This window comes from Pezoporus occidentalis, unplaced genomic scaffold (genome assembly GCF_034315485.1).
Source record: "Pezoporus occidentalis ecotype Australia unplaced genomic scaffold, CSIRO_AGI_Poc_V1 ctg23, whole genome shotgun sequence".
In the NCBI taxonomy this organism is placed as follows: Eukaryota; Metazoa; Chordata; class Aves; order Psittaciformes; family Psittacidae; genus Pezoporus; species Pezoporus occidentalis.
Genome location: NW_026914180.1, coordinates 6,325,174 through 6,340,839, shown reverse-complemented (window position 1 = coordinate 6,340,839; position 15,666 = coordinate 6,325,174). Strand labels below are relative to the sequence as shown.

The 15,666-nt window shown below is 39.7% G+C and overlaps 1 protein-coding gene across 5 annotated transcripts in view; it reads left to right on the top strand.

The window, feature by feature from the left end:
- The window catches only part of PTPRN2 (protein tyrosine phosphatase receptor type N2), a 657,474-nt gene that overhangs the window by 273,013 nt on the left and 368,795 nt on the right, over positions 1 to 15,666 (top strand). The gene's annotated exons all lie outside the window — the stretch shown is intronic.

Sequence of the window (15,666 nt, the reverse complement as noted above, 5' to 3'; positions counted from 1 at the left end):
AGATAAAATTAGTTAGAAAAGCAGTGGAAGAGAAGGGTCAGCTGTGGGAGGGTTTGACAGCTTGCTTGAAAGAAGTCTCATCTTGGCGCACAGAAAATAACTGATGTCTGGGTAGCATCCAGTTCCTGCCTATGTTTCAGAAGGTTTGGGGTTGCTTGTTTTGGCCCATGAGTCAGGTTGCTGAAGAGCAGCATCTTTCTCAGCCTTGCTTGTGCTGCCATCAGCTTTTGTTTAACCTTTGGTTCCCTTTTAACACCATGTTTTAAGTCACAGCCTGAAGATGCTTCATCTTTGGTGAAAGTGTTTATTACTATCTTGAAAAAAAAAGATTTACTCCTCCTACTACTGTAAATGAAGGGAGAAATGGACTACTGGTGAGAAAGTATTCTTAGAAACCTGTCAAATACCAGACATATTAGCGTTAGTAGTATAGAAGGAAAATATTCTTGGGGTTTTATTTCTAAAACAGCTTTTTGTATTGTTGAATGGTTTCTTGTTTGTATTTTATGAAATGTATTTTTTATGAAAACTGAGTTTTGAAATAACAAAACCCAATAATATTGTATGTCTTGCTTGTAAAGAGAATTTGCGTTCTTCATGGAATATTAGCAGATAAAGTCTGCTGCACATTTAAAGGGGTAATCCCATGGAACAATTTCTCTGCTGGAATCAACTGGTTCTGCTTCATTAAGTTCATTCATTTACAGTACAAGAGCACTTTAACTTACCTTTCTAATTGTTAGCATAAAGCCTTTTGGTTATTTTTTATCATTTGATAAATCACAACATTGCAATTGGCAGGCTGTAGATTCCTTCCCTAATGAAAAATATCCCTCCAGTGATACAGCTAGCTATGAACAAACTTTTCTCCTTTTTTAAACGTATGTCATTGGAAAAGCTGCTTATTTTGCATCTATAAATATGCAGTCATATGACTGTAGTGAAAGTACTTGCATGGTCATTACTTTAAAAGTGTGTTATGAATTATAGTAACTCTAAAGAGGACTGAGCATTCTGCCTATCACCACAATATTTTTAAAAAGTATTTTGTATTTTTAAAAGTTCTATAAATCTGTTATTTGGGAAGGTTATCCCAAATCTCAAGTGAGTAAAGAATTCATCCATAAACTTTCTGTATTCAAGAAAATGAGATGTGACTCAAGTTAAATCTATGAAATGCTAGAGAAATGTGGAGCTGGCCAGTAGATGTAGCAGCAGTAGAAGCTTTAGAAAAAAGCCTCACCAAGTAAAGAATTAACACTTTTTGGATGTATTCTTTTGTCGTCACAACACAATTACCAGTGGAAACTTTATGAATCTGAAGACCCTGTTTAGCTTCTGAGTAGCCTCTTGGAGACAGGTTTCAGGAAAAACTTGATGTCATGGCTATTCCTAATGCACCATTGACATTTCAAAGTGTGAGAATGAGGCCTCCCAGGAAATACAATTTAAGGAATCATAGGTGACTTAGACTATTTTATTTTACTGGCAAGTAAAAGTATCTTTTTCTTAAGGAGACTTTTTTGGGGGGTTTGTTTTGTTTTGTTTTTGTTGTTGTTGTTGTTGTTTTTTGGTTTTGATGGGACATTATATAGAAAAAGCTATTAGTAAGTCTGAGACCAAGGATTTATAGAAGGGGTGGAAATCTAACATACTAGTCTAGTTTGAACTATGAACTAATTATTAGCTTGGTGTAAAATTCTCAATTCTCAATTTTCCCTCCAAGAATTCTGAATTATAAGGAAGTAACAGCATAGGTCTGATTTTTTTTAGACTACTGCAAAGATTTCAGAGTACAGACATCTTTGTCAATGACATGGACAGTGAGATTGAGTGCACCCTCAGCAAGTTTGCCGATGACACCAAGCTCTGTGGTTCCGTTGATACGCTTTCAGTTGAGGGAAGGAATGCCATCCAGAGGGACCTTGACATGCTTCTGAGGTGGGCTGATGCCAACCTCATGAAGTTTAACCATGACAAGTGCAAGGTCCTACACCTGGGTCGGAGCAATCCCAGGCACAGCTACAGGTTGGGCAGAGAAGAGATTCAGAGCAGCCCTGTGAAGAAGGACTTGGGGGTGGTGGTCAATGAGAAATTTAACAGGAGCCGGCTTCAGTGTGCGCTCACAGTCCAGAAAGCCAACCACATCCTGGGCTGCAGCAAAAGGAATGTGACCAACAGGTCGAAGGAGGTGATTCTGCTCCTCTGCTCTGCTCTCGTGAGACCTCACCTGGACTATTGTGTGCAGTTCTGGTGTCCTCAACATAAAAAGGACATGGAACTGTTGGAACACGTCCAGAGGAGGGCCAAAAGGATGATCAGGGGACTGGAGCACCTCCCGTATGAAGACAGGATGAGGAAGTTGGGACTGTTCAGCCTGGAGAAGAGAAGGCTGCATGGAGACCTCATAGCAGCCTTCCAGTATCTGAAGGGCCCTATAGGGATGCTGGGGAGGGACTCTTCATTAGTGTAGTGATAGGACAAGGGGTAATGGGTTAAAACTTAAACAGGGGAAGTTTAGATTGGATATATGGAGGAAGTTTTTTACTGTAAGGATGGTGAGGAACGGGAATGGGTTGCCAAGGAAGTTGTGAATGCTCCATCCCTGGTGGTGTCCAACACCAAGTTGGACAGAGCCTTGGGTGACATGGTTTAGTGTGAGGTGTCCCTGCCAATGGCAGGGGGGTTGGAAATGTATGATCTTAAGGTCGTATCCAACCCTAACTATTCTATGATTCTATGTTTCTATGTTAATGAGAATCACAGGGTTAATTTGGAAGTATAGACAAGGCCATGTCATGAATAAGAATAGCATGAAAAGACCTGAGGAGGAAGGGCTATTCATGAGTTCTGAAGTTCTTTAAATTCTCAATTAAGAGTTCTTGTTTTTTCCTTGAGAAAAAAAAAGAGTTTAAAGGGACAAATGCATTATTACCTTTAGTTAGTTTTGTCTGGAAAGATCTTTCTTTCTTCCTTATATTTTCTTTTTTTCCTTGCTTTGGAGTTTGGTAAGTGAACAATTGCTTTTGCCATGGATTCCTACTGATTCCCATATTACTTCTTTATTAGTTTGAGCATGGTAGCAATCATCTTCTCACTTTCACAATTCTGCCAACTTTAAGGGATAGGTTGCAATTCACAGTATAGCCTCAAGCTTGGCTCCCAGTGCATTCAGTCAACTTCTGCAGTTGGTTTGTTGTCAAGTTTGCACTGACATAAACTTTGCTCACCCTGTGAAGCAGATGAGTGGAAATAGATCTAGGGAATTCATAATTAGAAATATTTCCACACCGAAGAAAATATCCAACATGTTAGCTGTCACTATTGGATACAGCCTGGATCTTTGTAGAAGTAATAGTTATGCTTAATATGTTTTGTTAATGGTTATGTAGCTGTCAAATAAATTCCATTATTTCTTATTACATCATTAGAGACCATTAAAAGGATATTAGCATGCTGATGTAATTATGCAAGCAGACGTAAAATGACTATAGTTATGATTTTATAATCTAATTATGGGTGTCCAATGCCCCATGTGATTGATTGTTGGACTGGTATCATGGATTGAAGTCAGATGGGTAGTGATGTTAGGAGGGTTTGTATTTATTAAAAAAAAAATAATTTTACCACTCCACAAGCTGCAGCGTTGTCCTTGTTCATGTAATTGCTGTTCTTCGTGCATTAAATAGTAAACTTACAAACATGAGAGGTTATCAAGAAACATACATATATAATAAAAATACTACGATCTGTAAGCTCAGCTGTAAGGGTAGTGGAAAAGACACTCAGAATCCATAGTCAAAACCATTGATTAGAACAAGATGACTTACTTGGGTTTTGATGAGAATATAAATGATTTCTGAATCTTTATAATGTTCTCATACTTGAGGAATGTATTGAGAACATTGCTAAGGGGACTTTTCAGCACTAAGCTTAGTTGAATAGCTTTGTCTGGAAAGAAAACAGATTATTCTGATTTCATAGTATTTCAAACTGCATAGCCTATCATTCTCAGCCTCCAGTTAAGAGTGAGATTTTTAGCTGAATATCACATTCTCTGACAGATAGTGCAGTAACACTGATTTTATTCTTTTCCTTCTTATTTCTCTCTTTAACCTTGTATGACTTTCCCTATTGCCACTGAAGAACTCTCACTCTAGGTCTCTCTTTTCCCCACATTTTGTTCTACTGCTTTGGCTTCTTCCAACAATTCATCTTAATGGGCATCTTCGTCATTTTTGCCTTCTAAAATACCTGAACTCAGAACTCAACTATCCCTTCAGGAGATGTGATGACTTGACCAACAAGTGCGCCTATTTCCATATCTAATTTTTCAATGGAAAATGTGTAGCAGGGCCCTATATATTAATTGCATAAATTGATGTTTAACTACTGCTGTTGTTGAAGCATAACAAAAATCTTGTTTTGGTTTGTTTTTTTTTTTGTTTGTTTCCTACGGTGTTCTTCACTACACTAACAAAATGCTTGACAAACATGAATTGATAGTACTTAACTCACATGAGATATCGGGTATTATGAGGACCATACAGAGCTGGAGTTATGCATGAAGAGATTAATTTAAAGCATTTGCTAATATGAGGTGTCCAGCCTGATGTCTGAGATTATAACTTATTCAGTGTCTTCTGTAAAGATCTTCACATACTGAGATAAAGATCCCATTGTCTTCAGTTACCATTCTGAGTGTTCAGCAGTCCAAGTCAGCTCTCAGTTTAGACAGTTATTTGGTCTGTAAAAAAACATCGCCTGAAATTACTTGGCTTTAAGCGAACTGAGTCTGAATCTGAACACTGCCATTGTCAAGAAAGTGAAAATGGATGACCCAGGGAACTACAGACCAGTCAGTCTCACCTCTGTGCCTGACAAAATCTTGGAGCAGGTTGTCCTGGAAAGCATGTTAAGGCACATGAAAAACAACAAGGTGGGTGGTGGCAGCCAGCATGGCTTCACGAAGGGGAAATCCTGACTGACCAATTTGGTGGCCTTCTATGATGGGGCTGCGGAACTGAGGACAGGGGTAGAGCAGTTGATGTTATCTGTCTAGATTTGTGCAAAGCATTTGACACTGTTCCGCATGACATCCTTATCTCTAAATTGGACAGACAACAATTTGCTAGGTAGACCACTTGGTGGATAAAGAACTGCCTGGATGGCAGCATGCAAAAAGTTGTGGTCAACAGCTCAATGTCGTCGTGGTTTAAACCTAGTCAGGCAACTTGCTCACTCACTCCCAGTGAGTGGTGCCGGGCTGACAACAATAGAGGTGTCCCCACCCACCAGGGCTCTCCCCTTCCCAGCTCCTGGAGGAACGGGGAGGAGGATCGAAAGGGTGCAACTCCTACGGGTTGAGACAAGAACAGTCCAGCAACCAATGTACAACACAAATCACCACTGCTACTACCAACTACAACAATAAGAGAAAAAAACAAGGGAAGAGAATACGATACCACCGGCCAAGAAACGAGTCCCACCCGGAAGCCCGTGTCCTTCCGGGTAACTCCCAGTTACCCCCCACCTGGGCATGATGTGCTGCGGTATGGAATACCTCCTTGGCTAGCCTGGGTCAGGCGCCCCATCTCTGCTTCCTCACAGCTTCCCCTCCTCCCTAGCAGAGCATGAGCCTCACAGAGTCCTTGGTCAGGGTAAACATCACTTAGCAACAACCGAAAACATCGGTTTCACCAACATTGTTCCCAGGCTGGAAGTCAAAACACAGCACTGCACCAGCTGCCACAGAGGAGAAACATGACTGCTACTGCTGAACCCAGGACATTATCCACCCCTTATTCCATACCATTCATGTCATGCTCTGGGTGGGGGGGGTAACTGGGAGTTACCCGGAAGGACACGGGCTTCGGGGTGGGACTCGTTTCTTGGCCAGTGGTATTGTATTCTCTTCCCTTGTTATTTTCTCTTATCATTGTTGTAGTTGGTGGTAGCGGTGGTGATTTGTGTTGTACATTGGTTGCTGGACTGTTCTTGTCTCAACCCGTAGGAGTTGCACTCTTTTGATCCTCCTCCCCGTTCCTCCGGGAGCGGGAAAGGGGTGAGCCCCGGTGGGGGGGGGGGGGCCTCGATTGTTCTCAGCCCAACACCACTCACTGGGAGTGAGTGAACAAGTTGCCTGACTGGGTTTAAACCATGACAAATGTCCAGTTGGAGACCAGTAACAAGTGGTGTCCCTCAGGGACCAGTGTTGGAACTGGTTGTCCTGGGTTCAGCAGTAGCAGTCATTTTTCTCCTTTGTAGTAGCTGGTGCAGTGCTATGTTTTTGACTTTCGGCCTGGGAATGGTGCTGATAGCACCGATGTTTTTAGTTACCACTCAAATGTTTTAGTCTGGCAAAGGACTTTCTGAGTCTCATGCTCTGCCAGGGAGGAGGGCAAGCCCGGAGGAAGAAGAGACAGGACACCTGACCCAAACTGGCCAAAGAGGTATTCCAAACCACAGCACGTCATGCCCAGGATGTAACTGAGAGTTACCCAGAAGGGCTGGTAGACTGCAGGGTTGGATGAGGTATCGGTCGGTACTTGGTCAGGCTTGGGGGGGGTGAGTTATCAGTCGGCTGGTAGTGAGATGTTGTATTCTCTTTCCTTGTTATTTCCTTTATCATTGTTATTATTGGTGGTAACAGTAGTGATTTGTGTTATACCTTAGTTACTAAACTGTTCTTATCTCAACCCGTGGGAGTTGCATTCATTTCGATTCTCCTTTCTGTCCCTCCAGGAGTAGGGGGAGGGCAAGAAGGGGCGAGGGGAATGAGTGAACAAGCTGCCTGACTAGTTTTAAACCACAACGCCGGTCTTGTTCAACATCTTTGTTGATGACATGGACAGTGGGACTGAGTGTGCCCTCAGCAAGTTTGCCGATGACACCAAGCTGTGTGGTTTGGCTGATACACTGGAGGGAAGGAATGCCATCCAGAGGGACCTCGACATGCTTGTGAGGTGGGCTGATGCCAACCTCAAGAAGTTTAACCATGCCAAGTTGAGGGTTCTACACCTGGGTGGAACCATCCCAGGCACAGCTACAGGTTGGGCAGAGAAGAGATTCAGAGCAGCACTGCAGAGAAGGACTTGGGGGTGGTGATTAATGAGAAAATGAACATGAGCCTGCTTCAGTGTGCGCTTGCAGCCCAGAAAGCCAACTGTATCCTGGGCTGCATAAAAAGGAATGTGACCAGCAGGTCGAAGGAGGTGATTCAGCCTTTCTACTCTGCTCTTGTGAGACCTCACTTGAGTATTGTGTGCAGTTCTGGTGTCCTCAACATAAAAAGGACATGGAACTGTTGGAACAGGTCCAGAGGAGGGCCACGAGGATGATCAGGGGACTGGAGCACCTCCTGTATGAAGACAGGATGAGGAAGTTGGGGCTGTTCAGCCTGGAGAAGAGAAGGCTGCATGGGGACCTCATAGCAGCCTTCCAGTATCTGAAGGGGGCCTATAGGGATGCTGGGAAGGGACTCTTCATTAGGGGCTATAGGGATAGGACAAGGGGTAATGGGTTGAAACTTGAACAGGGGAAGTTTAGATTGGATATAAAGAGGAAGTTCTTTACTGTAAGGGTGGTGAGATGCAGGAATGGTTTGCCCAAGGAAGTTGTGAATGCTCCATCCCTGGTGGTGTCCAACACCAAGTTGGACAGAGCCTTGGGTGACATGGTTTAGTGTGAGGTGTCCCTGCCCATGGCAGGGGGGATTGGAACTAGATGATCTTAAGGTCCTTTCCAACCCTAACTATTCTATGATCCTATGATTCTATGTTTCTATGAATCTGAGGCAGAACTGGATGCTACTAGCAGAATTCAAAGTAACAGTAGGACCTTTACATCTTTATAGTTCCATACCTTGTTTCCAACATAGTTTCTGAAGTCTGATAAAAATGTATCTGATGCCCTGAAAATACTGGTCTTCTCTAATTCTTGACCTCTATACATCCTTGGATGTCAGGGACCCTCTTGAAAAAAACACTTTGAAAGACTTCATCTCTAGACATCAAGATAGACAAGATAGTTTTTTTTCTATTATGCTCTAGTATGTCCTTAACACCAACTATGTTTTTTTTACATATTTTTATGTAAACATCAATCTAAAACAAGCACAAATTTTGAATGCTTATCATAAGGAAAGCTACTTATCATAAGGAAAGCTATCATAAGGAAGCATTTTTACCATGCTTCAAATGTGTCTTTTGAAGTAAGTGAAGGATTACAGATACCTTCCACCTCCTTTTCAAAGAACCAAGTAATACCTATGACTATCCTTGTTCTTAGGAAGGGCTGAGGCAGTTGGGCTGGAAGAAATACAATTTGAAAAGCCAGCAACCATCCCAGTGAAAAGAACTTGAATTGAGGAAGATGTCTGAAAATGAAACCAAGTTTGGAGAAGCTTTAAATGCATTCAAATTGGAAGTGTTGGGCAGGCAGACTTATGAGTGCAGCTCCTTGCCTCACCTATTATGAACATGTGCACTGGCTGTAGTATCCTAATAATTCTATATAGGTTTTGTTCATTGTTTGTCGTGTTATTTTTCTAGCACCTGAAAAACTCAATCAGCCAGTTAATCAGATTCAGTCATCCAGAACCTAAACACTGGAACAGTATTTGGTATTTTCACTTCGTCATGCTGATGGATTATGACATGTAGTATGTGTATGCTCTAAATGTGAACAACTCAGGAAATTATTGGTAGCTTGAGAGGTAGAATAATGTGAGAGAGGATTATTTAAGCACTGAGCAGTAGCTGGACAGGTAGTACAATATCTTGTTAGGTTTGTATTTGCAAACATCCCTCCACTGTGCAGATTGTCTGTGATTCCTTTCTCCTTGATTCGGTGTAATTAATCTTTTCTTGTGCTGTATGTTAAACACCTGTAGATTGATATTCTTTCAATGTTTTTTCTAGATTGGTAGATCCTGGATTCTGCTGTCTGTGCCATTTAGATTTACCAAGAGGAATGTTCTAATACTGTGCTTAAAAAAAACATATAGTCCATCCTTCTCTCCTTAAGATGCTGTAGTATAAACTAACAATAGATTGAATTTTTATTTCCATCCCATTTATTATCCAGAAATTAAGCAACATTTTTATTTAAATTTGAACTGTGCTGTATGGTTGCCCTCAATAAAAAGATATACCTTTCAGAAAACTTGAGCAGTATTTGTCATCTGTTCTATGATTTTAAATAGCAAACCAACAGACTAAGGCTATTTGGCATAATTTTGTTTAAAATGTTATAAAAGCATAACTCAGAAATAATGGAACCACTTTTATTCAAACTTGACTTCTTCCACAGATTTAATGAGTCTGGAAAACAAATTGTCTGAAATGTACTGCTGTAACTCATTGTATGCAGGCTTTTATAAGAAATTACATTGTGTTTTCTGGTACATATTGTCTTATTTGACAAGTAATTTATAAAATAAAGATACATCAATTTTTAAGGGAACGAGGATAAGGAAGCAAAAATAAGGTGGAATTTTCAGCTATGCATTCCTTTACTTAAACATGATTGATTTCTCAGCCTTAGCATTACATTAGTCTTGTGGCTTTTTCCCCTGAGGTACAGTATATTTTGTGTGCTTTTCTTTAATAAATGTGCATATAACCAAGATCATTTTGCCTTCTCCATTGTAACGTTCCTGCTAGAAAAATATAAAAATACATTAGAATAACAAGAAGGATTTTGGCCTTCAACATTTTATGAATTCTAGGTGACAAAACAGAAAGACCTTAAAAATCTAGGGAGGCTCTTAAAAATGTACAAAGTTTGGCTTTACGTTACAACATTTCATCTCATTAAACAATCCCAGGCACAGCTACAGGTTGGGCAGAGAAGAGATTCAGAGCAGCCCTGCGGAGAAGAACTTGGGGGTGTTGGTTGATGAGAAAATGAACATGGGCCGGCAGTGTGCACTTGCAGCCCAGAAAGCCAACCGTATCCTGGGCTGCATCAAAAGGAGCGTGACCAGCAGGTGGAAGGAAGTGATCCTGCCCCTCTACTCTGCTCTCGTGAGACCTCACTTGGAGTATTGTGTGCAGTTCTGGTGTCCTCAACATAAAAAGGACATGGAAGTGTTGGAACAAGTCCAGAGGAGGGCCACGAGGATGATCAGGGGACTGGAGCACCTCCTGTATGAAGACAGGCTGAGGAAGTTGAGGCTGTTCAGCCTGCAGAAGAGAAGGCTGCATGGAGACCTCATAGCAGCCTTCCAGTATCTGAAGGGGGCCTGTAAGGATGCTGGGGATGGACTCTTCATTAGGGACTGTAGTGATAGGACAAGGGGTAACGGGTTAAAACTTAAACAGGGGAAGTTTAGATTGGATATAAGAAGGAAATTCTTTCCTGTTAGGGTGGTGAGGCACTGGAATGGGTTGCCCAGGGAGGTTGTGAATGCTCCATCCTTGGCAGCGTTCAAGACCAGGTTGGACGAGGCCTTGGGTGATACGATTTAGCGTAAGGTGTCCCTGCCCACAGCAGGGGGGTTGGAACTAGATGATCTTAAGGTCCTTTCCAACCCTAACTATTCTATGATTCTATGGTTCTAAATCAGAGGATTTACACCTTTGTAGTCTAATGCAGAATGAAATCTAGTGTTGCAGGTACATGTTCCTGTACTCATGGATCCCTACTCCAGAGAAGGTTTTAACAGAGAAGTGAGCTTCTGAAGTTTATCTATCTTTTTTTTTAACTTCATATTTCTCTACTACTCATCTCTCTGTGTGACTGAGAATGCCATCATATTCCTTTTATAATAAAGTTCATTACATTGTAGGATAGGCAGGATATATTCCTTTGTCTCAAGCAAGTCACTGCATATGTGCCAGTGCATTTAATTTATATAACATTTCACATATTATTGACGGGTAACCATAGCCATTTTACAGATGGGTAAATTGAAACTCAATACAATTCGCTTGATTTTCCCTATAATGGTACAGAACTTGGTGACAGATATGAGAATAGAAACAGAGAACTGTGATTCTCACTTTTGCACTAAAGCTTGGTCCACCAATAGAATAACTAATATTAGAAATGGAAAAAGTTTGTCATGCAAAATTTTGTTTAAAAGAATAGTACCTTATAAGAAATATACCAAATTAATCTGACATCTATGCCTTTCTTGATCCTCCAGCCCTTGGCTACCTGATCATCCTATGTACACACACACACTTTTTTTTTTTCCTGTCTTTTGTCACCTGGATGGATGGATGGATCACATGAATATTACAGACCTGCTCACCCAGCTGAAAAAAAAATTATTCTTCTGCAGTTTTTTACACCCTAGCCAGTAAATGTCTCAAATCCAGGCCTATGAGTTGCACCATGACCTGGCTGTGAAGGCTTTGTATTCCCTAGGAGCCATAAAGGCAGTTGGAGCACATATACATCTGTAGGTGCAGCCAAAAGAACTGAATAAATTCCACTTATGCCTCCTTTGCAAAACAAATGTCCCTACCTCACAGCCAAAAGGGGAAGCTCAAGAACAAATGTAGTTTCTCCTCAGAGCCAAAGAAGCAGCAAACAGGTTCTTAAAAGGGTAATCAGAAAGGCTCTGGTTGTAGCACTCATAGTTCTGTAGCTCTTTGATTTGGCTGTAGCAAAGTTTGGGTGTTTTCATCTTAGGTTGTGCTGCCAAATCCTCATGAAAGAGATTTGTGTTGTCTGGCTCCTGTCAAAGCTATAAGCATGCTGAACTCTGCAAAAGTCCTAATACATGAGTCATGATCTTCATTAATTATTAAAAGTCACTTGTGCAAATTGAGCGTAAGGTGACTATCATCCAAGTGGACAGATTTTATATGTGATTGCTACAGACTCCCTTAGCACAGGTGTGCAGAGGGTAAGTAGACCTGTAGTCAGTAAAATGCATTGAATGCTTACTGTCTAAAAATGAAAAGTCTGTTGCTTGTGTACCAGGCAGACTAAGGTATAAAGAAGAAGAATGAAAGTGTAAATAGAAAAATAGAATATAATTAACTTTTCTTGTTTTTTTTTTTGTTGGTTTGTGTTTTTTTTTTTAAATGATATAACTATTTTATCCTTTAGCTTAAATCTTGGGGGATTGAAAGAAAAATCACCGTACATTTAAGCAGCATTTTGAAACTCGTTTCCCACTCTCCCAGAGTCCACACACTCTTTTGCTGTAAAAAATTATGCACTTGTATGATTTGTTCTTTTAAATACTGTAATTAAGAACCTTATTTGCATTGTGGGCAATGCTGGCAACTTTCATGTACTCAGCGTGTTGAAAATGTCAAGTTTCATGGCTTGTGACAGATTAATAGAAAAATAATTTTAAAACTCTGCAAATTATTCATAGATATTGAGTAATCATAAGAAGTTGCTTTTTGTGAAGAATAAAAATAGGACAAACTGAGCATAGCATCAATCTCTAAATTGAGCGCTATTTTTAAATCATTTAAATTGTAGGTTTAGCAAAATAATCTTCACCTGAGATGAAGTGAGTTGTAAAATCTTTAAAATACTCTGTCACTGCCTTTTACTGTAAAGAGTAACAGTGTACGTAGCACATTTTTGATGCATATAGATTAAATTATTAAAGTTAAATTAATCATTAATGTAAAATAATTTAAAGTCCATCATTTAGTATTGGTTGGTATCAAAGACCCACCAAACATGAACTGCTGTTTTTGGAAAACATCCTTTTCTGGACCAGTAATCCCTTTTCTGTGACTTTACTCTTGAAAGTAATCTAATGACAGTAGTGTGTCCGTCAGGATACATTCCATTATTTGGACACCTGGTACTGTCCTGTCCTCTCTCCCTGAAATGATCAGTGCTGAGTGAGTCACGGAGTGACTTCATGGAGCATTATTTCAGGGAGAGAGGAGGGCACTACAAGGTGTCCAAATAATTACCTGATTTATGAAGGCTGTAGATGTAGCTTTCAGAGGTAAGTCTGAGCTGCAACTGTCAAATCCAGACCAAAGTCTTGTCTCCATGTAATTACATTTGCAAGATATGATTGCTCTGAAGCTGTCAATCTATCTAATCTTTGTGATCTATCCATTACACCTCACCCAGCTGTATCGTGTAAACCACACTAATGAAGCGCAAGTGGTGATAGAAAATCAACCACTAACTGGTGAGCACTGTATTTGATGTCTTTCCCTTAGCAGAGATTTTGCTTTCTCATCTTTAGTGCTTGGTTATTGTCAGACATAAGATGTAATGTTAGTAGAAAAAATCCTTAACTTTCTCTCTCCATGCTGGCTATGAATTTAGTACAGGACCACATTTCTGGAGACAGGGTTGCAAGCAAACAGTTATATACATGCTTAGTGTATATAAAGGGTATAAATATGAATAGAGAATATATTTTGGCTGCATTGCAGCATGTTGTGGAACACTGTGTGTCATTCTGCAGTTTAAGGAGCATGTTAAGAGTTTCCAGAGAAAGGCTCAAGAAACTCAATTTGCTAAAAGAAATGATTTTTTTAATTGATCACAGTCTGTAAGTACATACATGTCAATAGAAATGTGAGAATGCATACAGCTGTACATCAATGTTTGTTCACTTCAGGTGCAAAATGAAGCAAATCTTTGAACAGCAAAGATATTAAAGAGTGAAAGATGTGTGAATTTTTAGTATTAAGTCTGGGTAATGATCAATATTTTCTACTCAACAGTTCAGAGAACTTACTTTGTAGTAGGTCAGCACAACACATCCTTCACACATTTCCTGAATCTGACGTTTAGTCAGAGACCTGCTTATGTAATATAAATAGAGTATGATGCAAAGCTTCACAAAATAAATTTTCATCAATATTTGTGGTCAAGAATGTTGATGAAAACCTGAATCAAATGGTCAATGAATTTACAGCTGGTCTGAGTAGCAGAAGAACAAAATAGTCAGTGTACATTTCTTAATCCATTTATTTATTGCATGACAATGACCAGCTGCAATTTTCTGCCTTTGCTTTGCTCTGTAAATCATTTGTTGTATAAACATACTGTATTACAAAAGTGCCTCTTTTAATTATGTGTTTTTCCCCATAAATTTGTTTTGACCTAAGTATGTTTATATGCCTGTATATATCACATTTACAGCAGTATGAGCATTTTAATTTTTCCAAAATTGAGAAGGTGAAAAGGAGGCTTCAGTGCAATATAAACAATGGACATAAGCTTCAAATTCCTAAACACAGTAAGCACAGAAATGTGTACACATTGCAAGTCATTAGTTCAAGCCCACCAAACATTTCCTGAGACAATTACCTTAGCTGCTATAAAATTTACTTTGCACAATCCTCTGGAGCGTTACTAATTGCTTTTCTTAACCTCCAGAGATTAAAGGATTTTGAAATGAACATATAGACAAGTAGTGACTCTAATTTCAAAACTAAGCTTTATTAAGGCAAGCTCTGTTTTATGAAATAGGGTCATTAAGAGAATGTTTAATGTTGGAAATATTCAATCCTCATCTCCTCATCCTCCTCCAATCTTGAGATACTGTGCGCTGCTAGTGTTTTTCTTTTAAATACAGTGGTATTTTAAAATACAGCAGTGGAACCTTCATTCATTGCCATCTGGCATCCGCTCTGTCTTCAAGAATACACATAGCCGTGTTGGCACTTGCTTCTGAAATCCTTTTCCACTAGGGGGTATGATAGACTGTGCCTGTATTTCACAGTAAACCTTCTGTGTGATAGCATAACATGAAAGTATACACATGTGGGGGCGAAGAACAGGCATGCAAAGCTGAGTACGTAATTTATGGAGATTTGGATCCTGTCATTCATAAATATAATTATAACCTACGGCTTGAAAGTGATATGGACCTTGCCATATTGATCATGCTTAGGCTCTGTTTATTCAGATCACTCATTGACAGGCAAAATATCAGAAGAATGTTGTTAGTAAAACAATTAATGAAAAAATACTTCTATTTTGCACAAAGAATATTGTTTGTTTCTGTGTGTGTTGTATACTCTCCCACCTTCAGATGGGAAGTATAAACCCAAGGGGAGGGCATATTATTAAATCAGCAATCAACCTTCAAGTCATTTTGGAATAAACACTGTAATTATTTCATCTCTAGTAAACAGAATGTAAGACAACAGCACATAAGGGTGACAATTTGCAATATGCTTTGAATGTCTTTGTTAAAAACCCCTAAACTATTATGGCTGAAGGCAACATTATTGAAATTAAAAAAAAATCAAAAAAACCCCAGAAGTTGTGACAGCCAACAGAGGGGGTAATTAGTCAGTAAATTTCAAGTAACAAATTTAGCAGGTCATTGCAGCAGACCTTACATTTTGCATGGGGAGAAGTTACTGTTTATTACCCTTGAAGCCAGAACTGCTTACCTTTATTCAAGAAAACTTCATAACACAGTATTAGACAAAAAAGGTAAGTGTGATTATGATAGTATGGTCCAGATGCCTTCTAAAACTCACAATCTTCTCTTATTTAGGTGAGTGTAAGTTCACTTATGTCAGAAGAGTCAACTACCAGTTTACGTAGGTGTAACTCTAGTAGCATACAACTTGGGGGGGGGGGGGGGGATGGGGGGGGGGATAGACAAAAAATCAGAGAAAAAATATTGTCTTTCTAGATTAAAAGTGTGACTACCTAACATTTTTAATCTCAGTTGCAGCATATGCAGGTCTTGGATGTAGG